Source organism: Sturnira hondurensis, unplaced genomic scaffold, assembly GCF_014824575.4.
Source record: "Sturnira hondurensis isolate 20B ecotype Veracruz unplaced genomic scaffold, ASM1482457v3 Scaffold0004474, whole genome shotgun sequence".
NCBI lineage: Eukaryota > Metazoa > Chordata > Mammalia > Chiroptera > Phyllostomidae > Sturnira > Sturnira hondurensis.
In genome coordinates, this window is record NW_028077105.1 from 9,007,662 (window position 1) to 9,034,256 (window position 26,595).

The 26,595-nt window shown below is 37.2% G+C and overlaps 1 protein-coding gene and 1 pseudogene across 3 annotated transcripts in view; both read right to left on the reverse strand.

Annotated features, from left to right (window-relative positions):
• The window catches only part of LAMA2 (laminin subunit alpha 2), a 531,387-nt gene that overhangs the window by 412,378 nt on the left and 92,414 nt on the right, over nt 1-26,595 (reverse strand). The gene's annotated exons all lie outside the window — the stretch shown is intronic.
• Nucleotides 13,930-15,265, reverse strand: LOC118986759 (phosphoglycerate kinase 1-like; annotated as a pseudogene).

The window sequence follows — 26,595 nt, forward strand, 5'->3', positions numbered from 1 at the left end:
TCACATTAAAAGAATACTGCCTTTAAACAGTTTCCAGAACAAGGCTCTGCCTTTTCCTTCCTCAGGATTTTGGCTAGAAATCTCCGCTCCTTAACCTCCCTCCACTCTTCATACCTTCCTACCTTCCTTATATCTCATTTCTTCTGAGATCTTTCCTGACCGCTGGGTTGCTTCTGGAACTTTTGCATTTCATTAGCACTTTCAAATTGGACCAGGTCTTGGCCTGATCCATATGGCTAAGAATGAGGGTTACATTAAAAAAAAAAACTTTACAGGTGACTCAAGCATCTAATTCTGTTTTATGCTTTAAAAGCACATTCTATGCAGCTTTCATATATTTGTGGAAACACTTGTTTTATAGACAATTTTTTTTCGAAGTGAGATTTGACAGTGTTTAGAGCAAAACACCTTGTTCTCTGCCAGCTGTTCAAACACACAAATAAATACACAGAAAAACTCACAAATATTATGTTTGCTCTTATAAATACTTGAAGTAAAAATTTCAGCATTTTATAGTCATTTAGCATGCAATTGTTAATAATAATATTCATTTACCAAGCATATACTTATAAAACTCTCAGATATGAGTTTTTGTCATAATTTTGTTTTTCCCTTTACCGACATCCTGTGATCACTAACCACAAGTTCCTTGAAGATAGAAGTCATACTTTATTAATGTTTTTATTCTCAGAGATGACTCAAGTATTAATATCAAATAAGTATGCAGTAAATATTCATAAAGGTAGTAAAGGACTCCAGAGATTCTGTGCACTGATTTAGTAATGAGTTCAACTTCTTTAAAGAAAAACAAAAACAAAAAACCTCTGCATGGGGTAAGTTTATTTGCTCTAGTTCGGCTGATTTGAAACAAGCAAAAAAACCCAGGAGTTTCTGTTGCGCAGTATGTACTATAAATGTCCGAGTAATGCAATTTATCGATCACAATGAATGTGTAGCACTGAACTTTACAAAATATTGTCACTTATCTTGATTCTCACAATTAAACAATAAGATAAATGGGACATTTATTATCTAAATCTTATAAATAAAATAATTGAAGATCAGTAATGACAGATAATTTCCTAAATCCAGAACTTGTGTTTTTCAAATTCAATCCTAGGACTTATTTGACCATATATGACACATAATTATTGAATTCTTCCAACTGTCTAGGCACTTAGCTAAGGGGTAATTGTACAAGAATGAACCATACAGTTAAGGGCTCTGTCTTTACAAAGTAGATAAGTTGTGTTAGAAGCATTCTCATACTGGAAATAGTTAATAAAGGACCAGAAGTATGGGTTGACAGCAAACAGTAGTAGAAAATTTCAAAGGTACCCAAAGTCAATCAAAGCAGACTCCAAGTCCAGAGGGTGAGCTAAGGTAGAGCTGTATCCAAATCCAGAGAAATAAGATTCGGCTAATGTTTACCTTATATGCCTAGACAACGATCTGGAACCTAGGTTTGGAGATTAAAAAAAATTAAAAATAAGGTCTTAGAGAAAGGATCTGATTCTCGGTCAACTGCTTTCAAAGGGAAAAATTCTATGTTCTATTCCAGAGCCAGAGGTGGATTTTAGCAAGTAGATCTGGGGTCTAGAACTCAGGGTGTCCAGAAAGTATTAAAAATACAGGATGTCCTCACCCCCACGAGTCTGAACTGGGGGATGGGACACATGGAGCAAAGCCATTGAGAGTTGTTTTGCACAGCAACAGTTTTACAGATAACCTAAGGAATGATCATTTAACATATCTATAACTTTTAATGGATTTCATGGATATGTTAAGTAGCTGTGGCCAAGCTTTGAGTGAAGGAAATGGGAGTGACTTCCAACCAGGATGTAACTGGGAGACAGCTCCCCCTGGTTACAGCCCCTGCATGAGAGCTTGGAGAAAGGAAAGGGACCACGCAGCTTTGGAGGCTGGGAGGCCAGATACAGCAGCCATGTAGCATTCTCTCTTAGCAGTTTGGAAGAATGCAGAAGAGATGCTACATGAAGGAAAGGGGGAAAAGGACCCTTGCTGGTGGGCCACAAGGAGGCGCCACATGGTTTTGGATGATTAACTGGAGATCGCGGTGGCAGCACAGCTGATGGTGCCGGGAACTGAGGGGTTACCTGAGCCATGGACTTCTATTTCTTTTCCTGAGATATGGGTACCCTGGACTGGGCAGAGAGAGAAGGAAGGACTGTGTGCATTTGTGGGCATTCTAAAGGACTGTAGTATTTTAATGAAGACATTAGGTCATTATTCTAAGCCTGTATAACTTTTTGAATAAATAGTTCCTTTCCTTTCCACCAGTCTCTGGCATTTCATACATCATCCCCTGGTGGTGGGCAAGGCGAACCTAGTACAGGAGGACCCTGGGAGAACAGTGGGGGTCCATTTGGTAATAAGATTTTGCTCTCCCCGATGAGTCCATTCTGTAGCAGAACTGACCCAATCAGTAAAGGCAAAAAGCTCTATAACTGGTTGCCTATCCTAAAAATCAACTTCTGCCTTTCAAAACTAGAAAATTTTGAAAAACTACTTTTAAAATGTGACCAAAAGTAAGTTACTACTGCTCATTAAACACATTTCCAAATATCTCCTTTGATTTTTGTGGGGTGTGCTTTTTTCCTCACAATTCAGATATTTTATTTTTCTCACAACTCTTTTTTTAGAACTAATGTAATTTCCCAAACCTCATGTACTTAAAAGCATTTCTCTTTTTTCCAATCATTAGTAGGCATTAAGGAAATAACTCATCATCACCAATTTTAGGTTCTTTGATAACTTCAGTCCCTATAAATTTTCTAATTTTCTTTTAGAGTTCCCACAAGTAAATACCAGTACAAGTATTTTCATTCCAAGAATTTTCATATCTTCAGAAAGTGTTTTATCTTCATTAGAGTCAATGAGTTTGGGGCACAAATAGAGAAGAGTATGATTCTTTATAACGTGGAGTGGTTACTAATTATCCACCCTGAAACTTACCAGTTCCCAATCCTGCCTGGCAAACAAGCTGACAAAGTCTAGAATACATATTATCGGGGTGAAGAAGGACATCTCCATAAGTGTCCAGGGATGATAAGCCTTTGGAATATCAATCTTAGTAAAAGTATGACATCCAAAATGAAACATTCTTGCTTGAAAGATGCTACTGAAAGTGATTTACTGTCTTCTAATTAAATATTTCTAATCATTTTCCTTTTTCTAGAGCATCATTCTACTACAATTCCACCCACTTCTGAGTTTTCATAAGCTGCCACACACATTACACTCATATTTATATTCTCTAGTACTTTAATTGCATGGTAGTTAAAGCTCTTCATCTCTTCTGTATAATGAGCTCTCAGATCACTGTGGTATCACAAGCTATTTTTTTCTCCACACTTGCATGCAGAGTAATTTCTTCATCATCTTGTTTTAGTGTCATGAGATTTTTGCTTCCAGAATAAATTGCTCTTTAGTTTTATGCATGAAACTTCTGATTTATCTCCCCATTTCTCTAACTTATTCTCTCCTGTGTTTTAAATAATATTTTATCTTTTTTTTGTACTGCTGGTTAATTTAACAATATATTGTATCATCTAAAATCATATCTAGATAATATACCCTGGATTATTTTGGAAGTGAGCTACATATCTGGTGGATTCGGTCATGTGAAAATTGTCAAAGTTTGGTCATTTTTTTCTTATTGATAATGAATTTTGTGATGGACACTAGATTGGTTTATGGCTAGAAAAAATTGGTAAGAGTAAAATATACCAAAAGTAATTGTTTTATTCAAAATATTAAATCGGTGATAAATAGTATACAATACTAAGAGTATACTTAGAGACACAAAACAGATTAAATTTCAGGACCATAGCAATCCCCTCAGGCTTCAAAATTATTCAAAACTCAAGAAGTTCAACTTATTGAATAAAATGTCTTCAGTATATATATTTATTCACTCACAAAACTCTAAACATAACTGGTCCCAAGCATGTTGAAATAAGAGATTTAAGTAAAATTTTTAGAATACTATATATTGCTAGGCTACAGTAAATATGCCCAGTAACGTGTTATTCTTTCATGAAACATGTTTAACCTACCCTGTGGGCAATGAAGCAGGCTTATAAGTCCTGCTTACAGCAATGATAGATACAGGACCTTAAGATTTCTGGATAATAGTATCTGTTTGTGACTCTACTTATGTAAGCTAAATTGAAAGCTTGTTGAATAACATATCTTTTTAATGTAATGCTGGACTCAAGAAAGTATTTTAAAATTTGATAAAGGACTCAGTGCACAAATACAACATTACTTACCTCTTCCACATTGTGTTAATTATCTACCTTAATTATTCTCTATTGCTCTAAATTTAATGTTTCCTTCAAAATCAGCTAGAAATATAGCCTCTTGATTAAAAATTTCCCCATTCTTTCCTATTTATCAATTCATCTATATCATAAAATCTATCATTTAAATTTTTTTTGTTTTATTCTTTTTATGTAGACATTGTTTTGAACCTCCAGAATGCCTAGCATATTACTAAGTGCATAGTTAAAAGTTGAGCATGTACATGCTCAAACGTTCTTATCAAACTCTTTCATTCACTTACAGTGTATAAACATACGTAAACATGCATGCGCATATGTGTGCATATTTGCACACATCTAAAACCTACCGGCTGTTTGGAGACATTTCTACGAATAAGTTGGCTATTACATAAGGATTCTAATATGTTCATTCATTCTTTCAGCAAAATTTATGAAGTGCTTAGTGTATACAAGACAAAGGCAACCTTAAACTCGTCACTGTGGAGTGATTCATTCCTGGACCTCCCTGGGTTAGTCTAGCTAGAGCCTTGTACATAATCAAACCTCAATGAGAGGATGAGGGTCTCTGTTCCCAATGAGCTTATTTATTTGGTATCACCATTTATAAGACATCCTTGTTCAACATGCAGGTTATTGCTGAGCAAAAGATATGTGTTACTTTTTTATTTTTAATACTGAATACCAGTTTTCTGTTCTCTTACATTCAAAACTACTGGGAATTTTCCACTTTGAAAAATGTTGAAATTTAGCTATGGCTGAGTAGAGAAAGTAAGGCCTGAGCAGATGGCTGTCAAAACACCAATGACTACATACCATGGCTGAGAACTTGCGCACAAAAATATGCAACTTGTTACGCAGTAGACTCCTTCCATGTAAATGCCAAGGGACATCTGGCTTGAAAACTCAGCAAAAGCAATTTAATGCTATTCTATATTTGCTCTGTCTTTCACGAATATTAAATTATACCAGCATCTGCTAGAATCCATGACAGAAAAGGCTGTGTCCCCAGAACAATTTTAAACCTCAATGTTTCACTTTCCAATACCAGAAAACAGCTGGAAGCTGAATCCTAACTTAGACAAAGCACATCACTTATGTGAATGAAGTTATTTGGAAAATAGAATCTCTGTGCCTGAAAGAGTTAATGAGTCCTCACTCGCAATAAGCTTTTTTTCTAACAAAGCATGGATATACTAATTGCTTGTAAATATCTCTATTCTTGAAGTACTTTCCTAAATTTGTAGATGCTACATTCATCTTCGCTGTTGGGCTGTTTTAGTGCCCATTTATGCAACTGTCCAAGTCAAACTGTTTACCACTGCGCTACTTTCCACTTCAAAATGTATTTGTTTTAACTAGAATGTTATATAAATGATCAGAAATTTATACAACTTTTACAAATTTAGTTGATACAGTTTGTATTTAATTAGCATACGTACTTTTTATTGAAATTGATTTATTTTTATTATTTTATAATTTTTTCCAATTACAGTTACCTTGAATATTATTTTGTCTTAGTTTCAGGTGTATAGCATAGTGGTCAGACAATCTTATATTTTACAAAGTGGTCCCCTTTGTATTTTTAGTCCCTACCTGGCACCACACACAGCTATTACAGTATCATTGACTATATTTCCCATATTTTCCATGACTATTTTCTAACTACCATATGCAAAGATGCTCAACAACACTAATCATTTAAGAAATGCAAACTAAAACCATGATGAACTATCACCCCACTCTTGCCAGAGTGGCTATCATCAATAAATGAACAAACAAGTATTGGAGAGAATGTGGAGCAAAGGGAATCCTTTTGCACTGTTGGTGGGAATGCAGACTGGTGCAGCCACTGTGGGAAACAGTATGGAGTTACCTCAAAAAATTAAAAATGAAACAGCATTATGACCCACAGATTTCACTTCTAGACATATATCCAAAATGAGGACAGCTCTAGTTGAACAATAATAAAAAAAGAAAGAATATATGCACTGCTATGTTCATCGCAGCATTGTTTACAGAAATACTTTTTTATCTGGTCAAATGCCTGTTTCATTCTGCATGCTAGAAAGATTATTGATATCGTAATTTTAATTTCACACAACCTTTTATTCTATTTAAGTGTCATATTAAATATGAAATTATGAACACATTTTAGGTAAAATAGTTTAGAGAGCAATTAAGTGAAATGTTTTACTTATTTTTAGAAAGAGAGGAGGGAGAAAAGGAAGGAGAGAACCATCCACATGGGGGGAGAAGCATCAATTAATTGGCTGCTCTCACACATGCTGAGCAGAACCGCAGCCTAGGCATGTGCCCTAAATGGGAATCAAACCAGCAACCTTCCACTTTGTGGGACGATGCCCAGCTATCTGAGCCACACAAGTCAGGGCTAAGAGAAAGGCATTTCAGGTAAAGTGAATTAATATTCAAACTAAAACAAAGAAATAACAGTTGGTCGGTAAATGTTGCGTGTGTGAGTGTGTGCAGGTGTGCGCATAGCAAATGCCTTTCTCTGACTAATCATACACTCCTGATAAATGTGGCTCGATTGGATAATGAAGCTGCACGGAAAAAGAATAACCCCTTTGTTCCACTAAAAAGAAATTACTGTAAATTTTCTTGTGGCTCTATAATGTAGTTAGAATGTTTCTAATGTAATTTTCTAACTGAGCAGAAGCTGCCACAGCTAGATGGTACCCTGCCTCCACCCTGACCTCAGAGCTCACATCACTGCTCTTCAGCGGCTATGAAATTTCCCATTTCCCATTTAAAATGCATGAATTTGCACCTCATACTAAAAGTAGAAATAACTGCTTTCCTTGATTTAAATTTTTTCAATTTAATTTTAATTCTGATATGATTGGTCTCTTTACTCCATGGACCCTTCTTAGGTATAATTTCTCCTTGACCTACTAACAAAGCAATTGATGACAGGAGTAATTGTAGCTATATTAAAGTAAAATGTGATGTCTTCACCTTGATAAAAAAATCATACCTCTTCTCAGATAACTATTTCTTTAAAACAACCTTAATAAAAAAACAAAATTCATTATTTAAGTTCTTGATTTTTTAAATAGTAGCCTGTGTATGAATCCATACTGTTTTAAATGCAAAGACAGAGTACATGTATATTTTCTCTTTTCTCAGAAATGTACTTACGATAGCAAACAAGCAACCCAAGAGAGAGGGGAGTAAAAATGACTTTTTTGTAATTGGAAGGGAAAGGTCTACCTTATGCAAAAATAGCAAAGATGTACATTTCACTTAACTCTTCACACTTTATAGTACCTCAATTCTCTCCTTTCCCAATGATTCAAACTAAACTAAACTCCCTGACTGATTTACTCAGACACAGACACTTACTATGTGTAATGGGAAATAACTGTAATTGCAAGATTTGCTTCTATACATTGTGAATCCCAAAACGATATAGCACAAAATCAATTTTTATTTCTTTATATTAAAAGAACATATTTCTTAAGGCCCTTGACATTTTATCTTGATACTCTTTAAGCACACTTTTGTCTAATCAAAAATTGGGGGATATTTACATGTAGCATTATTATTATAACATGTTATGATGTAAATTGGTGCTATAACACAAACTGCTATGTGAATGATAAGTGTGAGAAGGGAAGGAGTTTAGAGGAGGGGACTAATCGGGGTTGGCAAGACTAAGGACAACACAGGAAATTAGGGTGTCACTCTAGCACTGCGAGATATAACTGGGACTGAAGCATACAGACAATAGTTATAGAAAACACCAAGTGGAAAAAAATTAAGAGATATTAAAAAGGTAAAAGTCTATGAGATTGAAACTTCTTTAAATTTGAGGGTAAGAGAGAAGAAAGACTCAAGAACAACCCCCAAATTCCTTTGCTGGCCTTCAGGTGAGAATATAGGTACAGTAACAGAGTAAGCTGAATGTCTAATTCTGGGTCTCCAAGAAACATTTGGAATAAATAACAAGAAAGTGCAGATACACAGACAAGCTCTATGGAACCAAAAGAGAGAGAGGGAAAGAGAAGCAGTATGGAATTCAGAAGAACATGGGTATGTAAGAATTATACAGAGAGACCAATAAAAGTTACCCAGAAGAACAAACTCAAGATGGTAGAAAATAATTAGAAAAAAAAAATTTGTCTCAGAAGTCAATGGAAGAGAATCCACAAAGAAAGGGGACTGTTCAGACATGTTAAATGTCCCAAAGAATTCAGGAAAGACAGAGAAAATCTTTATTGGATTCAGAAATTAAGGGCTTACTGGTGAACTGAACTTAATGAGAGATGGAAACTGAATGCAGATTGTCACCAGTTGAGAAGTGAATGGATATAAGGCAGCAGGTATGTACATGGATAACAATGGACAGTAGTATATATTTTTGTTTGCTTTATCTTTAAAGAGGGGAAGAATTACACAAAATGCTGAAGGGAAGATCTAATAGGGTGGCATATTAGGAGAAAACAGATGGAATGGGATATGATTATGGACAATATTTAAATTCAAAGTATCGATCAATGTTGACCCATGGATGGAACAAGCGTTCTCAAATACCTACACTAGAAGTACTAAATAACTTAAAAATTCACATTACACTGGAATACAATGGTATTTTTCAGTTACTGATTTTGTTTATTTATATTCGAGTTATTATTCTGCCTCCTGCAAATAATTCTTCCTTGAATAGAAAGGTGGGAGTATGCTTTCTAGTTATCAAAACTGTTTTCTTTCCTATTTAAAATTGACTTCTAATTGACACATATTAATTTTAGGTGCACAACCTAATGATTCAACATCTGTACCCACTGCAAAATGACCATCACATGAAATCTAGTTGCCCTCTGCTCCCATGCAGTTACAAAAATATGCTTTCTTGTATCTAGAACTTTAAGATTGACTTCCTTAGCAACTTTCAAATTAGTAGTAAATTATTATTGATTATAGTCATCATGTTATACATTATATTTCCATGACTTATTTATTTTCTTTTATTACTGAAAGGGAAAGTCTACAGCTGTGAGTTATGTTAAGAAAAGCTTTTGAACTATGATAATTTTATTTGGGTTCTCCTTATGTATCTATCTATTGATTTTGCCCACATTTATCAAAATCTCAGAACATGCTGACATTGTATGTCAAAGTACTGTTTTTGCTAAACTTTTGACTCAAAGTGATTAAAGTACAATTTCACAAGCACCAGGAACATTTTGCAACTGAGAATGAATTTATAACATGAATATCATTGAACACTTAATTTCAGAGTAAATGAGGGTTCAAAGTGGTGATGAATACACAATGAGAGATTGTCAATGGACAGAATTTCTTCTGAGTTTCATGAATAAGCAAAAATGTGGAGTAAGCAAAAATGTACAATAAGCAAAAATGTGCAGCATTATGACATTCCTTTTAAGAAAAAACAAAATAGAACCTCAGCCTTAGAAAACCTTAAAAAATGTATGATGTTATCTTAAAACTTCCCGAAAGATTTTCTTTTTTTGGCCTTGCACAGTTTTATTTATATACTAAAAATCAACAAGCAAAGAAATAAGCAAATATCCAGAGCAAACCATCCAACAAACAAGACAACAAGAACAGCAAAACCACGTAGACTCTGACTCTCAGTAATTTCTTACCGGTGAGATGGTAAGAAATGTACTAGCATGGTTACTTTTTACTGCTGTTTCCTTTATAATATTGTATAAAGCACTGGAGAACTCTCCAAAGTATGAAATTTCTTAAACCTTGATGTTCATAAAGCTACCTGATAGGTCTTGTTCCTTATTTTTGGTCCATGACCTACTTAAAATCACATTCTACAGGAGTCTTTTTCTTCTGGAAACAGAAGTAAGTAGCATCCTAAATTAGTCTTCTTCCCCTTGTAAAGCCTGCAGTCCTTAAAGACATACCATATATTTAAGTGAAGAAACACAGCAAGCTTTTCTAGCTTTCTTCCCCTTGGCTATTTGCTGTTCTCTTGTTTCCTTATCCACAAGTTCTTATCAAGGTACGGCATACTCCCAATTACAAAAAGTCACTTATAGTTTCCTCCTGGGATAATAACACCTGTTCTTGCCTGAGCTATTCAAAGGGATGCTCAGGGCATTCTTTCTTCTACATTTTCTTTCCAAAGCTGCTGCTAGTTCTGTGGCTACAGAACTAACTGCACTATATATACTTGTATGTGTGTGTTTGAAGCAGAATTACAGGAGAGGGCTTCTAAGCACTTAAACATTACAATTTCCAGAATTATGTGCATTTTCTGTATCATTTTAAGAAATAGGCTCCATTATATAAAGCCTATATTTAATTCTACCAGCCTATGATATACTTGAAATCAATGAAAATGTAATTTCAGCATCTGAATAATTTGTCCGAAATTATTTTAACTTTTGTATGAAGAAAAGTCAACACAGAAGAGAATAGTTGAGTCCTGGCTGGTGTAGCTTAATGGACTGCACGCCGGCCTGTGAAACAAAGGATTGCCAGTTCAATTAACAGTCAGAGAACATGCCAAGGTTGCAGGCCAGGTCCCCAGTAGGGGGCAATGTGAGAGGCAACCACACACTGATGTTTCTCTCCTTCTCTTTGTCTATCCCTTCATCTTCTCTTTAAAAATAAATAAATTCTTAAAAAAAAAACAAAAAAGAAGAGTAGCTGATGCATAGGTGAAATATTTTGGAATAAATAAGTGATAACTAAATATTTTGAAGAAATCAGCTTAGCATTCAACATTTTATTTGTTGCATGAGACACTGCAATTTAGCAGCTGGGCCTCCCCTATGTCAAGTGGACTATAATTCTAAAACAGGGATTTAAGCTCTCTAAATATTGAAATATAAATCCCAACAGGTGAAGGTTTAGAGTTACTAGGGCACTAAGTTTGTGGTGTTTTGTTTTTTCCACAATTCGGTCATGTGAAATAAAATTTGTTTCTAAGATGGGGTCATAATAACAGATATAATTTGAAAAAAGTGATGGGCACTTTTCTATATGAGTGAACACTTTTTCCACTTGTGGCCAAGAACAGCTGTGTCCCCAAATACTTGTAGCCACCTCTCCCCCAGGGCTAAGTATGAAGGTTATCTCTCTGAAGAAATGATATGCTCCCAGAGGGAAAATAAAATCTACGTATTCTTGCATTTGACGCTACCCTAGCAAAACAGCTGGCTCTCTACCTAATCACCTTATAGCCTTGACCTCACAACCCAGAGTTTTAAATCATCTTGATTAGCTCTTCAATCAGGTCCTTCCAGGACCTCAAAGTGAAAGGTTAATTGCAAATAAAAATATGCAGATTTTTTAGTAAAGCACACTTTATTAAATAAAAAATCTGAAAGGCAAAAGATTATTCAAAAGACTGAGGATAACTTTCAATACAAATTTTAGAAGACAGAGTTCAACATGTTGTCCATAAAAATATGAACTAAAACACGAGAAGAAAGATGATAGAGATTATCAATACGAGAAGGCCTAATCTGGCTCGCTTCAAAAAGATAAAATGGAAAAAACTACACAAAATGCATACTGACAAAATACAGATATTACCCAAACTTGAAGGAATAAGTATATAGACTAAAGAAGACTACTATAGAGTATAAAAATGATTTGGATATAAAAAAGATATGAAAAGACTAAGAAAGTGTACTGCTCGTGCAACATTTTTTAAGAAACTATTGACAATGTGCTCAAGCAAAATGAGAAAGGAAACCCAGAAAGATGAAGGTGTAGATTCCCAGACAAGGTGGCCCCACAGCACAGAAAAGTGCAGTGGGTCCGAAGAACAAACTCCTGGTCAGGCAGAACAGAGACAAAAAAGTGCCGTGGGTCCGAAGAACAAACTCCTGGTCAGGCAGAACACAGATAAAACAAAGTGGGACTCCTTACAAACATGAATATACGGAGTGGGCAAAAGTGAGTTTGCAGTTGTGAGTACACAAAATGTGCAGTTTATTCTTGTACTATTATTTATTATCACACTACTTATTTGTTCTACAACCGTAAACCTATTTTTGCCCACCCTGTATTAAAATATTTGTGAAACAGGAAAATAATATAACAATGAAAAATAGTATAAAAAGTACATGAAGGATTAGCAACCAGGAAAAACAATAATTATATTTCAAGATAGAACATACAAACATAAAAGAAAAAATATTTAACATTAGACATCATTTATATCATAAAAGATCTATACTATTTAAATAAAATCATAATATATTAGAGGGATAACCAAGGAATATGGGTTATAAGACAGCTAAATTGTGATTTCTAAAAACAAAATATCAACAGAGTATCTAAAACTGACAAATTGAGAAATATGATAGAAACCTATCATTAAAAATCATCAAAAGAAATAGCCAAAAAGTGTTAACATTAGACATCCAAGAGGAACATGACTAGAAATTGGGAGAAGGTGAGTAAATGTGTTTTACCTTATATCCAGCATCTTAATTTTTTTGTGTTTATATTTGTTTTATTTGTAAAAACTAAAAAGTGTTATAAATTTCATTTAACCTCTTCCTTTGACTTTTGTATCACTCAATCACATAGTAAAAAGAGATCCTATCAGACAAAATGGCTGGTTTCGGAGTATTAGGTATTTCTGTGCATATATTCAGATCTATAAGATCCGAGGTAAGATACCTGCATTTGCTTTTATCCCCTCTTGCTGCTGACTTTTTAAAAGAATCTTTAAATATCTCAGATGACAACTATCAAAGGATGATGTTCTTTTAAAATGGTCAATTTTCCCTTTAATAGGATGAGTGAAGTAATGGTTTTGGGGAAACCACTTCATCAATTTTAAGGCAGAAAGAAATTTCTGGTTGAAATTAACCATCTCCAGAAACACCGGTATCCTGCGCTCTGAACCTCGGTGCTACGTGACTGGGGCGTGGCCTCTGCCCTAGTAAAGGGCAGCTACTGTGTTGGAGGATTCACTCACGCTGTCAGGGGTAGTGGTTGTTTGTTGCTTTTTACTGCTTTATAGTAATCTTCACGTGGCTAATCCACAAAATATTTATCTATGCTAATATTGATGTTATTAACAGTACTGCTGTGAGCATCCTGGGGTGTGTGTATGGTGCATAGGTACACTTATTTCTCCTGGGTGTGTGTCTACCAGTTGAATTGCAGGGTCTTAGAGTATGTGTATATCAACTTCGGTAGAAAATGCCAAAGAGTTTTCCAAAGTGGTTCTATGTGTACTCTTTTGCCAGTTTCAACGAATACTTCTATTATGTATTGACTAGATCACCAACTTCGTCTCCCTCCCTCCCTACAATTGGAACTATGTCTCATTTGCATAATGAGTGCAAAGCAATGACACAACTAATCAGATTAAGCTACTCCCAGAAGAGAATTAAGCTAACTGTTTGGTTTACCAGACAAAAGATCAATATGTGCACTCTAGAGTGTACAACGGTTTAGCCACTAAGAAATTCAAATGGGATCCTGAAGAATATAGTTGAAACCAGGGTGCAGTGAAGATGAGATGACATGCTGCTATGCAGCTGTGTTAAGTGTTCCTGGGCTTCAACTCTTGGCCACTAGTTGCTGAATCTTGCCATGGGGGAGGACTTTAGCCAGGACCAGGTACTGATGTGGAAAGCACCAAGCTGAGTTAGGGGATGCGGCAAGGAACAGAAAGGCAGGAAATATTGCTGAGAGCATCCACTTCAGGAAGGGCGTTACCTTCCAGGAGCTCTACACTGACACCACCCCTCAGTGCTGGTGTGGCTGACTTTGTCCTCTGTGTCCCATTTAGTGCAGCAAATGGCAATATCTCCACCACCTATGACAGTGATGCAGCCCCTGGGAGAGGCTTTCACCTCCTTGTCCTTGAGGGATTTGGACCCTGGAGCAAAAGTTTCCTATTCAAATACACCCAAAGATCTTTTCCACACAATCTGCTTGGCCCTAGCAACAGCCACGGTGTACTTCTTGCTACTCTTAGGACCGTAGTCCAAGCCCATCCAGCCAGGAGGTACGGCAGAGGCCACAGTAGCTTTGCCAGTCTTGGCATTCTCATGAGTGACAAAGTCAACCAGCAAGGTAATCTTCATACCATTCTTTTCAGCTTTGGACATCAGATCTTTGATGATCTTGGCTCCCTCTCTATCAAACAGACAAGTGCCAATCTCCATGTTGTTGAGCACCTTAAGGAAAGTAAAAGTCCTTCTACCGCCAATAATCATTTCATTGACTCTGTCCAGCATATTACTGAACAGCTGGATCTTGTCTGCAACTTTAGCTCCACCCAAGATGGCCAGGAAGGGTTGCTCTGGGTTTTCCAAGGCCTTGGCAAAGTAGTTCAGCTCCTTCATCAGAAAACCTTCAGCTTTCCGTGGCAGATTGACTCCCACCATAGAGCTGTGGGCTGGTGAGCAGTGCCAAAGGCATCATTGACATAGATATCCCCCAGCTGAGAAAGTGAAGCTTGGAAAGATTCTACTTTAGCTGGCTCAGCTTTAACCTAATTCCCAGAAGCATCTTTTCCCTTGCCTTCTTCCTCCATAGAAAAGCGAAGGTTCTCCAGCAGGATGACAGACCCAGTGGCTGGGTCAGCCCAAGCTTCCTCCACTTCAGGGCCCACACAGTCCTTGAGAACAGAACATCCTCACCCAGCAGAGATTTGAGCTCTACAGTGACAGCTCCAAGGAGTACCTGTCAGGAATGGGGACACCACCAGCCTGACCCAGGTGGCTCATGAGAACAGCTGACTTGGCTCCATTGCCCAAGCAGAATTTGATGCTTGGGATGGCAGTCTTGATTCTCTGGTACCTTGTTAGCTGGTTGTTCTTCATAGGAACGATGAGGTCCACTCTCATGGCAACTTACTTCCCCTTCACATCCAGCATGTCCAGAATCAGCTGGTTGGAAAGCAGTATCTTGGCAATATAGCAGCAGCAAGAGGCCAAGGGGTCACATAGTGACGGAGACAGCAGCCAATGTTTCATGTGTAATGTTAGTCATAGGAAATTTTGGTTCTATTTTGTATTCACATAATGATTCTTAATCTATCAGGTATAATAATTTAAAATCGTATTTGGCTTTATTGCTACTATTGTCACAGATGAAACCTTAAACTGTTCTTCAGCTAAAGAGAGGGTCCTATGGCATTCAGCATTTAAGCCACGAAGGAGAAAAGAACATTTTTGGTCAAATATTGTATGCAATGCAGATGACAGTATCTAATTCTTCTAAACAAACTAAAAGAAAACCTCCTGCTGGCAGAAGTACAGACAAAAGTGGTAGTTTTTCTCAGTTGGATATAAGCATATATATTGTATATAACGTTTCCTCTTGTCTCCAATCCAAATTTCTACTCCAATCAAAAGGTAGAATACAGAGTACAAAAGGTGATTTTAAAATGCACGTACCTTCAAAAATAAGCAAACCCAAGATGCATAAACAACCTTGCAAGTTAAAAAGCTTTATTTTATTTCTGGCCAAGATGGAGGTGTAGGTACTTCCTTGCACAGCTCTAATAAGGATCATAACTAGCCTCAAAACAAAATACAACCAGAACTGCAAGCAAATAGAACTGTACGGAAGTCTAATAACCCAGGATTTAAAAAGAAATATTTATTCAGGTGATAGGAGGGGCACAGATGGAGAGCCGGAGTGGGGAGAATGTGGCGCAACGGGGGAAGCAAACAGCGGCAGGGGTGGCCGGTGGAACGGGCAGTCCCACATTTGCCTGTGACAGATAAAAACCAATAAGGACTCCTGGGGAGCAAGCCACACCAGCCCCAGGCCAAACTGTGCATCCCAGGACTCTAGTGCCAAAAAAATAAAGCCTCATAACTTCTGGCTGTGAAACCAATGGGAGCAGAAGAAAGTGATAGTTCCCAGGAGAGTTCATTTAAAGGGGCGACACAATCCTAGAATGTATGCACACCCACATACTCTGGGATTCAGCATCAGGGCAGCAGCTAAAAGGGCACCAGTAGCGTACGGGAAGTTGGGGAAGTGACAGGAAACAAGTCAAGGCCAAGCAAGTGGGATTGTTCACTCTCAGACCCCTTCTCCACATACGGCTCCACAAAGCAGTGAAGTGAGTCACCACACTCTCGCAATGCTTAAGGCTCCACCCCTTACAGCATAACAGGTGTGCCAAGACAGAGTCAAAGAAACTCCACCTGATACATAGAAATAAACACATAGAGGCAGCCCAATTGAGGAGACAAAGAAATTGGCCCAAATAAAAGAACGGATCAAAACTCCAGAAAAAGAACTAAGTGACATGGAGATAACCAACCTACCAGATGCAGAGTTCAAAATTCTGGTGATAAAGATGCTTAGAGATCATATTGAGATCTATAGGGGAAGGAAGGTGGGATTTAAATCAATCATTGGGAACATAAGGAAGAAATAAACAGTCAACCAAAACAGAAAGAAAAAACTAAAATTAAAAAAAATCAAAGACAATATAAGAAGGCTCTGGGATATCACCAAATGTGCCAACATCCGAGTCATAGGGATGCCAGAGGAGAAGAGGAAGAGCAAGATACTGAAAACTTATTTGGAAAAATAATGACAGAAAACTTCCCTAATTTGGCAAAGGAAAAAGACATATATGTTCAGGAAGCACAGAGAGTCCCAAACAACTTGTACTCAAAGAGGACCACACCAGAACACATCATAACAAAAGCACCAACATTTAAAGATAAAGAGAGAAACTTAAAAGCAGCAAGAGAAAAGCAGAGACTTGCATACAAAGGAATCCCCATAAGATTATCAGCTGATTTCTCAACTGAAACTTTGCAGGCAAGTAGGGACTGGCAAGAAGTATTCGAAGTGATAAAAAGCAAGGACCTACAACCTAGATTACTCTATCCAGCAAAACTATCATTTAGAATGGAGGGGCAGATAAAGTGCTTCCCAGACAGGGTAAACCTAAAGGAGTTCATCACAAATCCATTATTACATGAAATATTTATTAAAGAGACTTGTTTAAGAAAAAGAAGATAAAGAACTATGAACATTAAAAGGGCAACAAACTCACAACTATCAATGACTGAATCTAAAAAAATTCCTAAGGGAACCACCACAACAGGTACAGATTCATAGATGCGATGACCATTTGGAAGGTTATTAGCTGGGGGGGGAAGAGGGTGAATGGTGGAAAAGGTACAGGGATTCAGAAACATAATTTGTAGGTAAAAAAATAGGCAGGGGGGATGTCAAGAGTAGTATAGAATATGAGGAAGCCAAAGAACTTAAAAGTAATATCTTCCTTCAATAATCATACCAACAATAAAAATAGAACATGTTTTAAAATTCTAGAAATCACTGGCATCTCTGGGCCACACTGGAAGAAAAGCTATCTTGGGCCACACATTAAATACACAAACACTAATGAAAACAAAACTATCTCATAATGTTGTAAGTAATTTATGATTTTGGGTTGGGCTGCATTGATACCATTCTGGGCCTCATGCAGTGTGGCAGGCCGTGAGTTGGACACCCCTGTTAAGAGTGGTAGAGTTAGCAAGAATATGGTCAATAAAACTAATTACAAAGAGGAAACTACTATAAAAGTTACCATAGGGAATATAGTCAATAATGTTGTAATAACTATCTACAGTATGAGGAAAGTACTAGGCTTATGGGTGAGGCTACTTCATAAATTACATAACTGTCTAACCATTATGCTGTATACCTGAAACTAATGTAATATGAAATGCCAACTGTAATTACAAAGAATTTTAGTAAGCATTTTTTAAAAAGGAGATTTCATATCATAGCCTGATGTCTACAGATAATACTTCAAAAAGGGATGGGGATTTGCCGGTATTTGAGAAATGAGTGTGTGGTGACATTCAGCTAGCCATTCCAGGCCACAGACTTTCCATCCTGGAACCATGGTCCACTCTATGCATAATCTCACAGAGAAGGCTGCGTGCTAGTAAACACTGCTGTTGCTTACTCAGATCTTGGACTGGCCCCTTGCTGACACTGTGCCAAGGTCAAACTGGTTCTTCCAATGCTGCCTAAGATTTCTGCAGCTATTCAGAGCTTGAAAAAAATAGTCAATAGTGCTCAAACTTGTACCTCAAACAGCTCACAGTTAAGGAAGCTCTGCCAAAGGGTTTAGTGGCCACTGAGGTGTGTGGATGTGGTTTTATTCTTGACGAGATCACGGGCAAGCAGGGCATCATTGGTTGTAACATCTCAAGGCCATACTTTCACATCTGTTTCTTTTGAGTATATTATTTGAATGCTCTTGGGCCATTTAAATGTGGTCAGATGGGTATTTGAATAAAATATGTCAAAACCAATGTTTTCTGTATAAAACACTGCTTGGAAGTTCATAATTTCTCCTGATATCAAGTTGAGTTGTCTTTTGTCTTAATAACATTAATATGGCTATAAATGCACATTTTTGCTTAACCTAAAATTAGAAGGGGTATATGAGAATAAACCAACCTGGTACCTATATTTATGAGAATAACACTTTAACTTGAAGGTTGGAAATATGATGTTTTATTTCCAGAAGAATTGGGGAAAAGGCCTTGAGAAAACCAGAACTTGCCAGAGTAGGAGGAATAGTAATACCATGTACCAAAGTTAAATCATGTCAGTAAAGAACAAAACTTGTGTGGTTTCTTTTTGCTAAAATAAGAGAAAGACATTTTTGGCAACATTGGAATAGTTGGTGGTATTCTATGTATGTATCTTTGTAACTTCTCTAATGCTATAGCAGTGCCATAACCTGCATTTTTAATCTAATTTTGATATGTGCATTATTATTGATCTTTCTGGTTTTATGAGTTCCAGAACCTCTCTTTGCAAATATAAAATACTTTTTGGACATTTAAATTTTAAAATGAGTGTAATATGATTATGTTAAAAAAGAAAGAATTACCATACTTTCCTATTTATGGTAAATATTTTATACTTTATTACACATAAATAATGCATGTGTCACTGATTCTTAATACAGCCTCCAAAATCCATATTCCATAGGCACAAACATAATTAGTGAGGGTTGCCCATAGCAGGTTTGAAAGCGATTTTCTTTTCATTGCCTTTTAATTCATTTCATAAGCTAAAATACATGATTAACTTCTTTGTCAGTGGAGCATTTATTTCTTCTTTAGGAACCATCACCTTGATAAACCAAAACCATGCAGTTTACCCTCATTCTCCAGTGAACAAGCATAACTTGCAATAGCATCTTTCCTCTAGGACAAAGGCCCATTAACTCTAATAAAACTGCAATGATTTTGAGAGACATGTGAAGATGATAACTGGTTATTTGCAGTGAAGAGTCAAAAAAGGAAGTATTCTGAAAACAAACAAAAAGCCTTCTTTATATTAAAAATAAACATGCATTTTTATCCATGATAATTCTTTTTATTGTATATATAATTACTGTATTTTTAATTACAAACTGCGGGGGTTTTAAAGAAACAAATTGAGTGATGGTATAAGAGTCTGAGGTTATTTGCAGAAAGCAATAAATAGTTCTAAATAAATTAACAGTAAATTATATCACTGAATTAAAACCAGAACTACAACTAGAATAATGGCAGATGATTTGTAATAATAAGTAGATTTTTATCTACATTCTATGTTTAAGAATGCAGGTAAGTGCAAAATATAGCTTAAGTCATTTTAAATGTTCCTGCTGAGAAATAATAAAAAATATATATCCCCTAAGGGTTGTGGATGGCCAAGTTTTGAACGACAGTGTTATCTTTGCTTTGCAGAAAGACAAGGTACAGTATGAAATTGCATGAAATGGCTAAAATTAATCCTGAGAGTTTCCAATTGAGTCCTGGGTATAAAGGAGCAAAAGGGTGCAGAATACAAGCAAATTAGAGGAACCCAGTGCTGCCTTTGCCCCTTTTAACAAATTTTCTGTATCAGTGTTAAACCTATTCTTGTTTATACAATTTTTGTATGTTAGCAGATAAAATTTATGAAAAAATGGCATGCTAAAAGAGTCTTAGAGCATTGAGAATTCTATCTATCCATTATCTCCATCCTTGTACCACTTAAAGTGAATACCAGGCACATGTAACAAAACTCCTGAAAATAGTTTCAAAAAGAAACCAGATTTGTTGAAAAGCTTTCCTGCTGACTCTGAAAGTCCTGAAGTAAACAGCACTTGGAAAAACAGGTGCTCTCAGAATAGGAGGATTTGAAGAGTACTCTCTGTACAGGTCTTTTCTTTGCTCAGTCTTGTTGCCAAGCACACTACTGCTAACTTTGATGATTGAAGACCCAGCGACAGACAAGCCACCTGGGCAGAGTAGGAACGACCCCTCGCCAAGAGGTGGAACCTAACCTTATTATACAAAGGTTTGAAAAAGACATCAAGGACAAGTCACAGTAATTTCATAAAGGGGGAGGGATTGCGCTCCATGTTTCCAAATAGAACAACCAGATCTCTTTTCTCCACAGGAACAGCTTGCGTAGCATTTCCTGTCTCCATTATCAGTGATGTATGTGGTTAATTTCAGTTACTGTTCAGAAAGTGGTCCTGTATGCCTTAAGTAGCTGAAGGCTCTATCAGTGACGGATAATAATAGAGGGAAGGTGTAAGAACAGTGAGGGGCTTTGCCAGTAAGGTGGGCTATTCTGCACATGAATACAATTCAGAGTAAATCTGCACCATAGAGTAAAAATAGAGTAAATGATAACTCTATTTTTTATTTTTTGAGGAGCTTCTGTACTGTTTTCCAGAGTGGCTGTGCCACTTTACATTCCTACCAGCAGTAAATGAGGGCTCTTATTTTTCCCCACAACTGCTCCAACACTTGTTGGAGTGATCATAATAATAATTCTAACACGTGTGAGGCAGTTTCTCATTGTAGTTTTGATTTGCATTTCCCCAGTAGCTAGTGAAACTGAGCATTTTTCATATATCTGTTGGACATTTGTATGTGTTCTTGAGAGAAGTGTTTGTTCAGGTTCAGGACCTTAACCATATGACCCAACAACTCTTCTGGGTATTTACCAGGAGAATTTGAAAATATTCATAAAGCCCTGGCTGGTGTAGCTCAGTGGATTGAGCGTGAGCCTGCGAACCACACGATCGCAGTTTGATTCCCAGTCAGGGCACATGCCTGGGTTGCAGGCCAGTTCCCGATTCCCGTCAAGGGACACACAAGAGGCAACCATACATTGATATTTCTGTCCCTCTCTCCTTCCCTTCCCCTCTAAAGATAAATAAATAAAATCTTTAAAAAAGAAAATATTCATAAAAATATATGTACCCCTATGTTCATTGCAGAAGTATTCATGGGGGCCAAGACATGGTAAAAGCCAAAGTATCCTTCAATAGGTAATTGGATTAAAATGTTGTGGTACAGATATACTGTGGAATACTATTCAACCATAAAAATAATGTTAATCCTGACAATATGAATGGGTCATGAGAATATCACGCTAAGCAAAATAAGTCAAATGGAAAAAGTCAAGAACCATATGATTTTACTCATATGTGTGATATAAAACTTAAAGCCACAAATGCCAAACAAGACAAACAAACAAAGAGTCAAAGACACAGACAACAGTACAGTGGTTACCAGAGGGCAAGGGAGATTGGGACAAGGTGGTAAAGAATCAAAATCTCTAGTAAAGGAAGGCGGTTTGACTCTGGGTATTGAGCAGGCAACACAATATACAGATGATGTGTTATAAAATTATACTCGAAACCTATACAATTTTATTAACCAATGTCACCCCAATAAATTTACCTTAAAAAGAATAATCCTGCCTTTCTCATGAATAAAATTGGAATATGAAAAATGAGCACTTCAATTTATATGGATGCATATATATGCACAAGTAAAGATATAGGTCTAAAAACTAAAATATTATATAAAAAGTCATAATTCTTGCTTTAGGTCTATAGCCATTCACCCCCCTGGCAGGATGCCCCCAAATATCCTGTGTTTTTGAGATTTTTACTTGAGAGAAAACATATATTTAGAGAACCAGGAATGAGGTATTGTATAAAGTATGTATTTCCATAAAAATTAATAAAGTAAAAAAATATTTTTCTCCTTCCTATTTACCCGTGAATGTTTCTCCCTAATTTGTCTTAATGTGGAATGTTGTATCAGGAAGAGAAGTTAATCCCACATTATGACCTTAGAGTCACATTTTTCGCTAAAAACAGGAAAATCATACATTGAATTTAAGGAGATCATGTGCACTTTTAAGTCCCTTCTCCCTTCAGGAGGAAATGCTGTACATCAGTGAAAATCGATTGCTTCAAGTCCACTATGTGTGTGAGCATTTGCCATACGAAATTCTAATGATCAGAGCTCTACCTCCCATTTTACCTGAATCCGAGGCAAAAATATTTAAGAAAACACAGACTATTTAAGAAATATTTAAGAAATACCCTTCCTCTCTGTTCAAACCCGAAAGGGGAGGCTTTCGGCATCACTGTGTTTCTGGGGAAAACCATCCTGGCTTCGTTGAATGCGTGCTCATTGCCCAGATTCAGAAAATACAAGTGGGTCCCAAGATATATGCAGGCTCGTTCCAGTTCACCACTTAGAATGAACATTTTTTAGTATAAAAAGACTTAAATTTTGTAAACAAACCCCTTCAGTCACCAGTTTAAATCTGATTTATTATTGTTGCCTCGCTGTTCCTCACAAAGAAACCTGAAATAATCCCTAACAGCTGCTGGCCAACAGGTGTTGCTGAATAACACTGAAACCCTGAGCCGTAAGCTCAGATCCATTCTGTCTCCTTAAGTGTTATCATCCGCAAAGCAGAACAACTGGAGCATTTTTAATCTTACCTTTAATATCCTTCAAAAACAGAGGTGGGAACAGGACTCCACCATATAATCAAGAAAGCACACGCCTTGTCATGATAATTGTTCTCCAGAGCAGGGCATTTTATGAGTCACATATAAAACTGATAGGGAAGGTCATCTTCTGAAATCAGAGCACAGCTGGTAGGCAATAAGAATCACATTGTATCTATAAAGAACTCGCTCTGTGCCTGAGATCTCATATTCAAGAGTTTAAGTTATAAGTAATGCTCATTTGCAATCTATGAACGTATATCCAGGCAATTTAAACTAGTTATGTCTTCTGGCCTTGAATTGACATTCATATCTTTTCTTTTTTAATTACTTCTACCTTTTAAAAAATGGACATTTGAGAAGCCACTCAAATAAAAGATAGAATATTTAATGAATGACTTCATGTTTTTTTTAATGTATTTATTTGTCTAGAGACTCATCCTAATGTCTACTCTTCTGCCTGAAGTTTGGAATTAAGTATATCGTGACTTTTTAAGATAACTATCCTAATTACAGGAAAATGTGGGATATTTGTCAAAATATTCAGGTTTGTGAGAAACTAATCACAACACTCAGTTTTTATAGAATCTGAGCCATAATTCCAAAGTGCTTGGAAATGGAAAGAGAGAGAATACCTAATAGTTACATGAGAGTTTATAGTCTGGATGGGAAGATAGTTGACTTTGGTCTGCAAGGTGGCTCAAGCATTTTATAGACTTTTAAAAGAGAAAATAAGTATTTTTTAATATATTTTATTGATTATACCATTACAGTTGTTCTATTCCCCCCTTCATTCCCCTCCACCCAGACACCCCCTCCCCCACCATTCTCCCCCGCCCCTTAGTTTATAACCACGTGTCTCAAGTTCTTTAGATTCTATATTTCCCCTACTATTCTTGCCCTCCCCTATCTATTTTCTACCTACTGTCTATGCTATTTTTGTACCTTCTCCCCACTTCTCCTCCTCCCACTTCCCTGTTGCTAACCCACCATGTGTTCATTTCTATGGTTCCACTCCTGATCTAGCTGTCCTCTTAGTTTGCTTTTAATGGTTGTGTGGTTGTTAATAACTGTGAGTTTGCTGTCCTTTCACTGTTCATATTTTTCATCTTCTTTTTCTTAGATAAGTCCCTTTAGCATTTCATATAGGGCTTGGTGATGATGAACTCCTTGAACTTGACCTTATCTGAGAAGCACTTTATCTGTCCTTCCATTCTAAATGAAAGCTTTGCTGGATAAAGCAATCTTGGCTGTAGGTCTTTGGATTTCATGACTTGGAATACTTCTTTCCAGCCCCTTCTTGCCTGTAAGGTCTCTTTTGAGAAATCCGCTGACAGTCTGATGGGTACTCCTTTGTAGGTGACTGTCCCCTTATCCCTTGCTGCTTCTAGGATTCTCTCCTTCATTTTGGTCTTGGCTAATGTAATTATGATGTGCCTTGGTGTGTTCCTTCTTGGGTCCAACTTCTTTGGCACTCTCTGATCTTCCTGGACTTCCTGGAAGTCTATTTCCTTTGCCAGACTGGGGAAGTTCTCCTTTATTATTTCTTCAAATAAGTTTTCCACTCATGGCTGTTTCTTTCCCCCTTCTGGTACCCCTATAATTTGGATGTTGGAACGTTTAAAGGTGTCCTGGAGGTTCCTAAGCCTCTCCTCATTTTTTTGAATTCTCATTTCTTCATTCCTTTCTGGTTGGATGTTTTGTTCTTCCTTCTGGTCCATTCCATTGATTTGAATCCCAGTTTCCTTTCCATCACGATTGGTTTCCTGTGCATCTCCCTTCATTTCAATTAGTTTAGCCTTCATATGTTCCTCTAATTTGTGACTATGATCAACCAGTTCTGTGAGCATCCTGATGACCAGTGTTTTGAATTGTGCACCTGAGAGGCTGGCAATCTCTTGATAGCTTAGAGTTATGGGCTCTGGGACTGTGAGTTCTTCTTGAGCCATCTTTTGGGCTTTTCGTGCCTGTTAAGTAGCAGGATCAGAGCCCTAGGTGTTCACCAGAGCAGGGCAACTCAGTCGCTGCTGTATGTGAGGGCAGGGTCAAAGAGGAGCAATGGCATCCCGTCTGCCACCTCCCGCCGCCGCCGCCACAGGTGCCTCAGCTGCCACCGTCACTGGGGCCCATGGGTTTCGTCCCACTGCATGCAAGTGTGCCACCTCGGTCAGCCCTCCACCACTGGGTTCACCCTCTGGGGCCTGCGTGGTCCGTCTCACTGTGTGCGAATGTGCGACTGAGGTCAGTCTGCCCCGCACCCTGACTGAGTCCGGGCTGCCTGTGCGCCTAGGTCGGGGGACCTGTCCTGCCCGACCCTGCTCTGCTGCTGGCTCTGTCCCTCTTACCATCCCTGTTGAATGGTTAGATGTAGTCGGACTTCCGTATAATTCAATTTTCTGTTCTTTGGCTGTGTCTTTGTTCTGCAAACCTCTGTTGTATTCAAACTTGGTTGTGGGAGAAGGCACAGTGTTTCCACCTATGCCTCCATCTTGGCGGAAGTCTAGAAAATAAGTATTTTACTAAGGAGTTAACATCAATATCCTCCAAAGACACCCAGGGGAAGGATCATTTCCTGTTACACCAGGTGAGATCCCAATGGCATTACGTCTTTGGGAGAGATACAAGTGTGTTTAATATGAATGAGGATATTCTCTTTTAGGAAAGTATTTGTTATATAAGTGCGGAAATCAGCCATTTCTGTCTAGGTCTTTAGATTTAGATTATGCATGCCAAAATAAAAATCACAAACCACACTGCAGTAAACACACTATATCCTGAGTACAGTGTGTATTTCTAGTCCCTAAAATGTTTTCCGAAAGATTAAGTTGATTCTGTGTGAATCATCTGCAAAATTCCTACAAGTGATTTTATACAAAAACGTAATATCTCATCTTACCCAAGTTCCGGGCGATACACAGATCCTGACTCTATCACCATTTCAGAAATAAATGAAAGGACTGTCTATTTTTAAACATAGATTTTTGTCAACATTCCTTTACTATGGAATATTTTACATGTTTTTTCGCATGTAAGTTTAATTAAGAGTAAATATTAAGTATGCTTCGATGGGAGACTCTATAAAGTAATGATCAAGGATATGTCTTTGGATTCAGGCAACCTTGGGATCAAATACCAACAACCCTTTTATAGTCTCTCATTGGTGTAATGGGATTAACAATATTTCCACTCCCCCAGGGGTACAATTAAATTAGATAATGTATATAAATTAAGCAACAATGACAGGACTTCTGCCTCTTGTGTGACTTTGCACTCTTAATTGTCCATACTGCAAGAAAATGAACATCTTTTACATTTACTAACTGTATTTTTTACAAATGCAGCAGCCTTATATTACCTTGTATGGCCCCCCAAATCTTAGTGATCAAAAAGGTGGACAGCCGCACTCACATCAACAAATGCACGCACAGTTTCTTCGGGCCTGACACAAAGATTAACACCAGCCTCCGAGGCAGCATCAGCGTCCCATTGTGCAGCTAATGACAC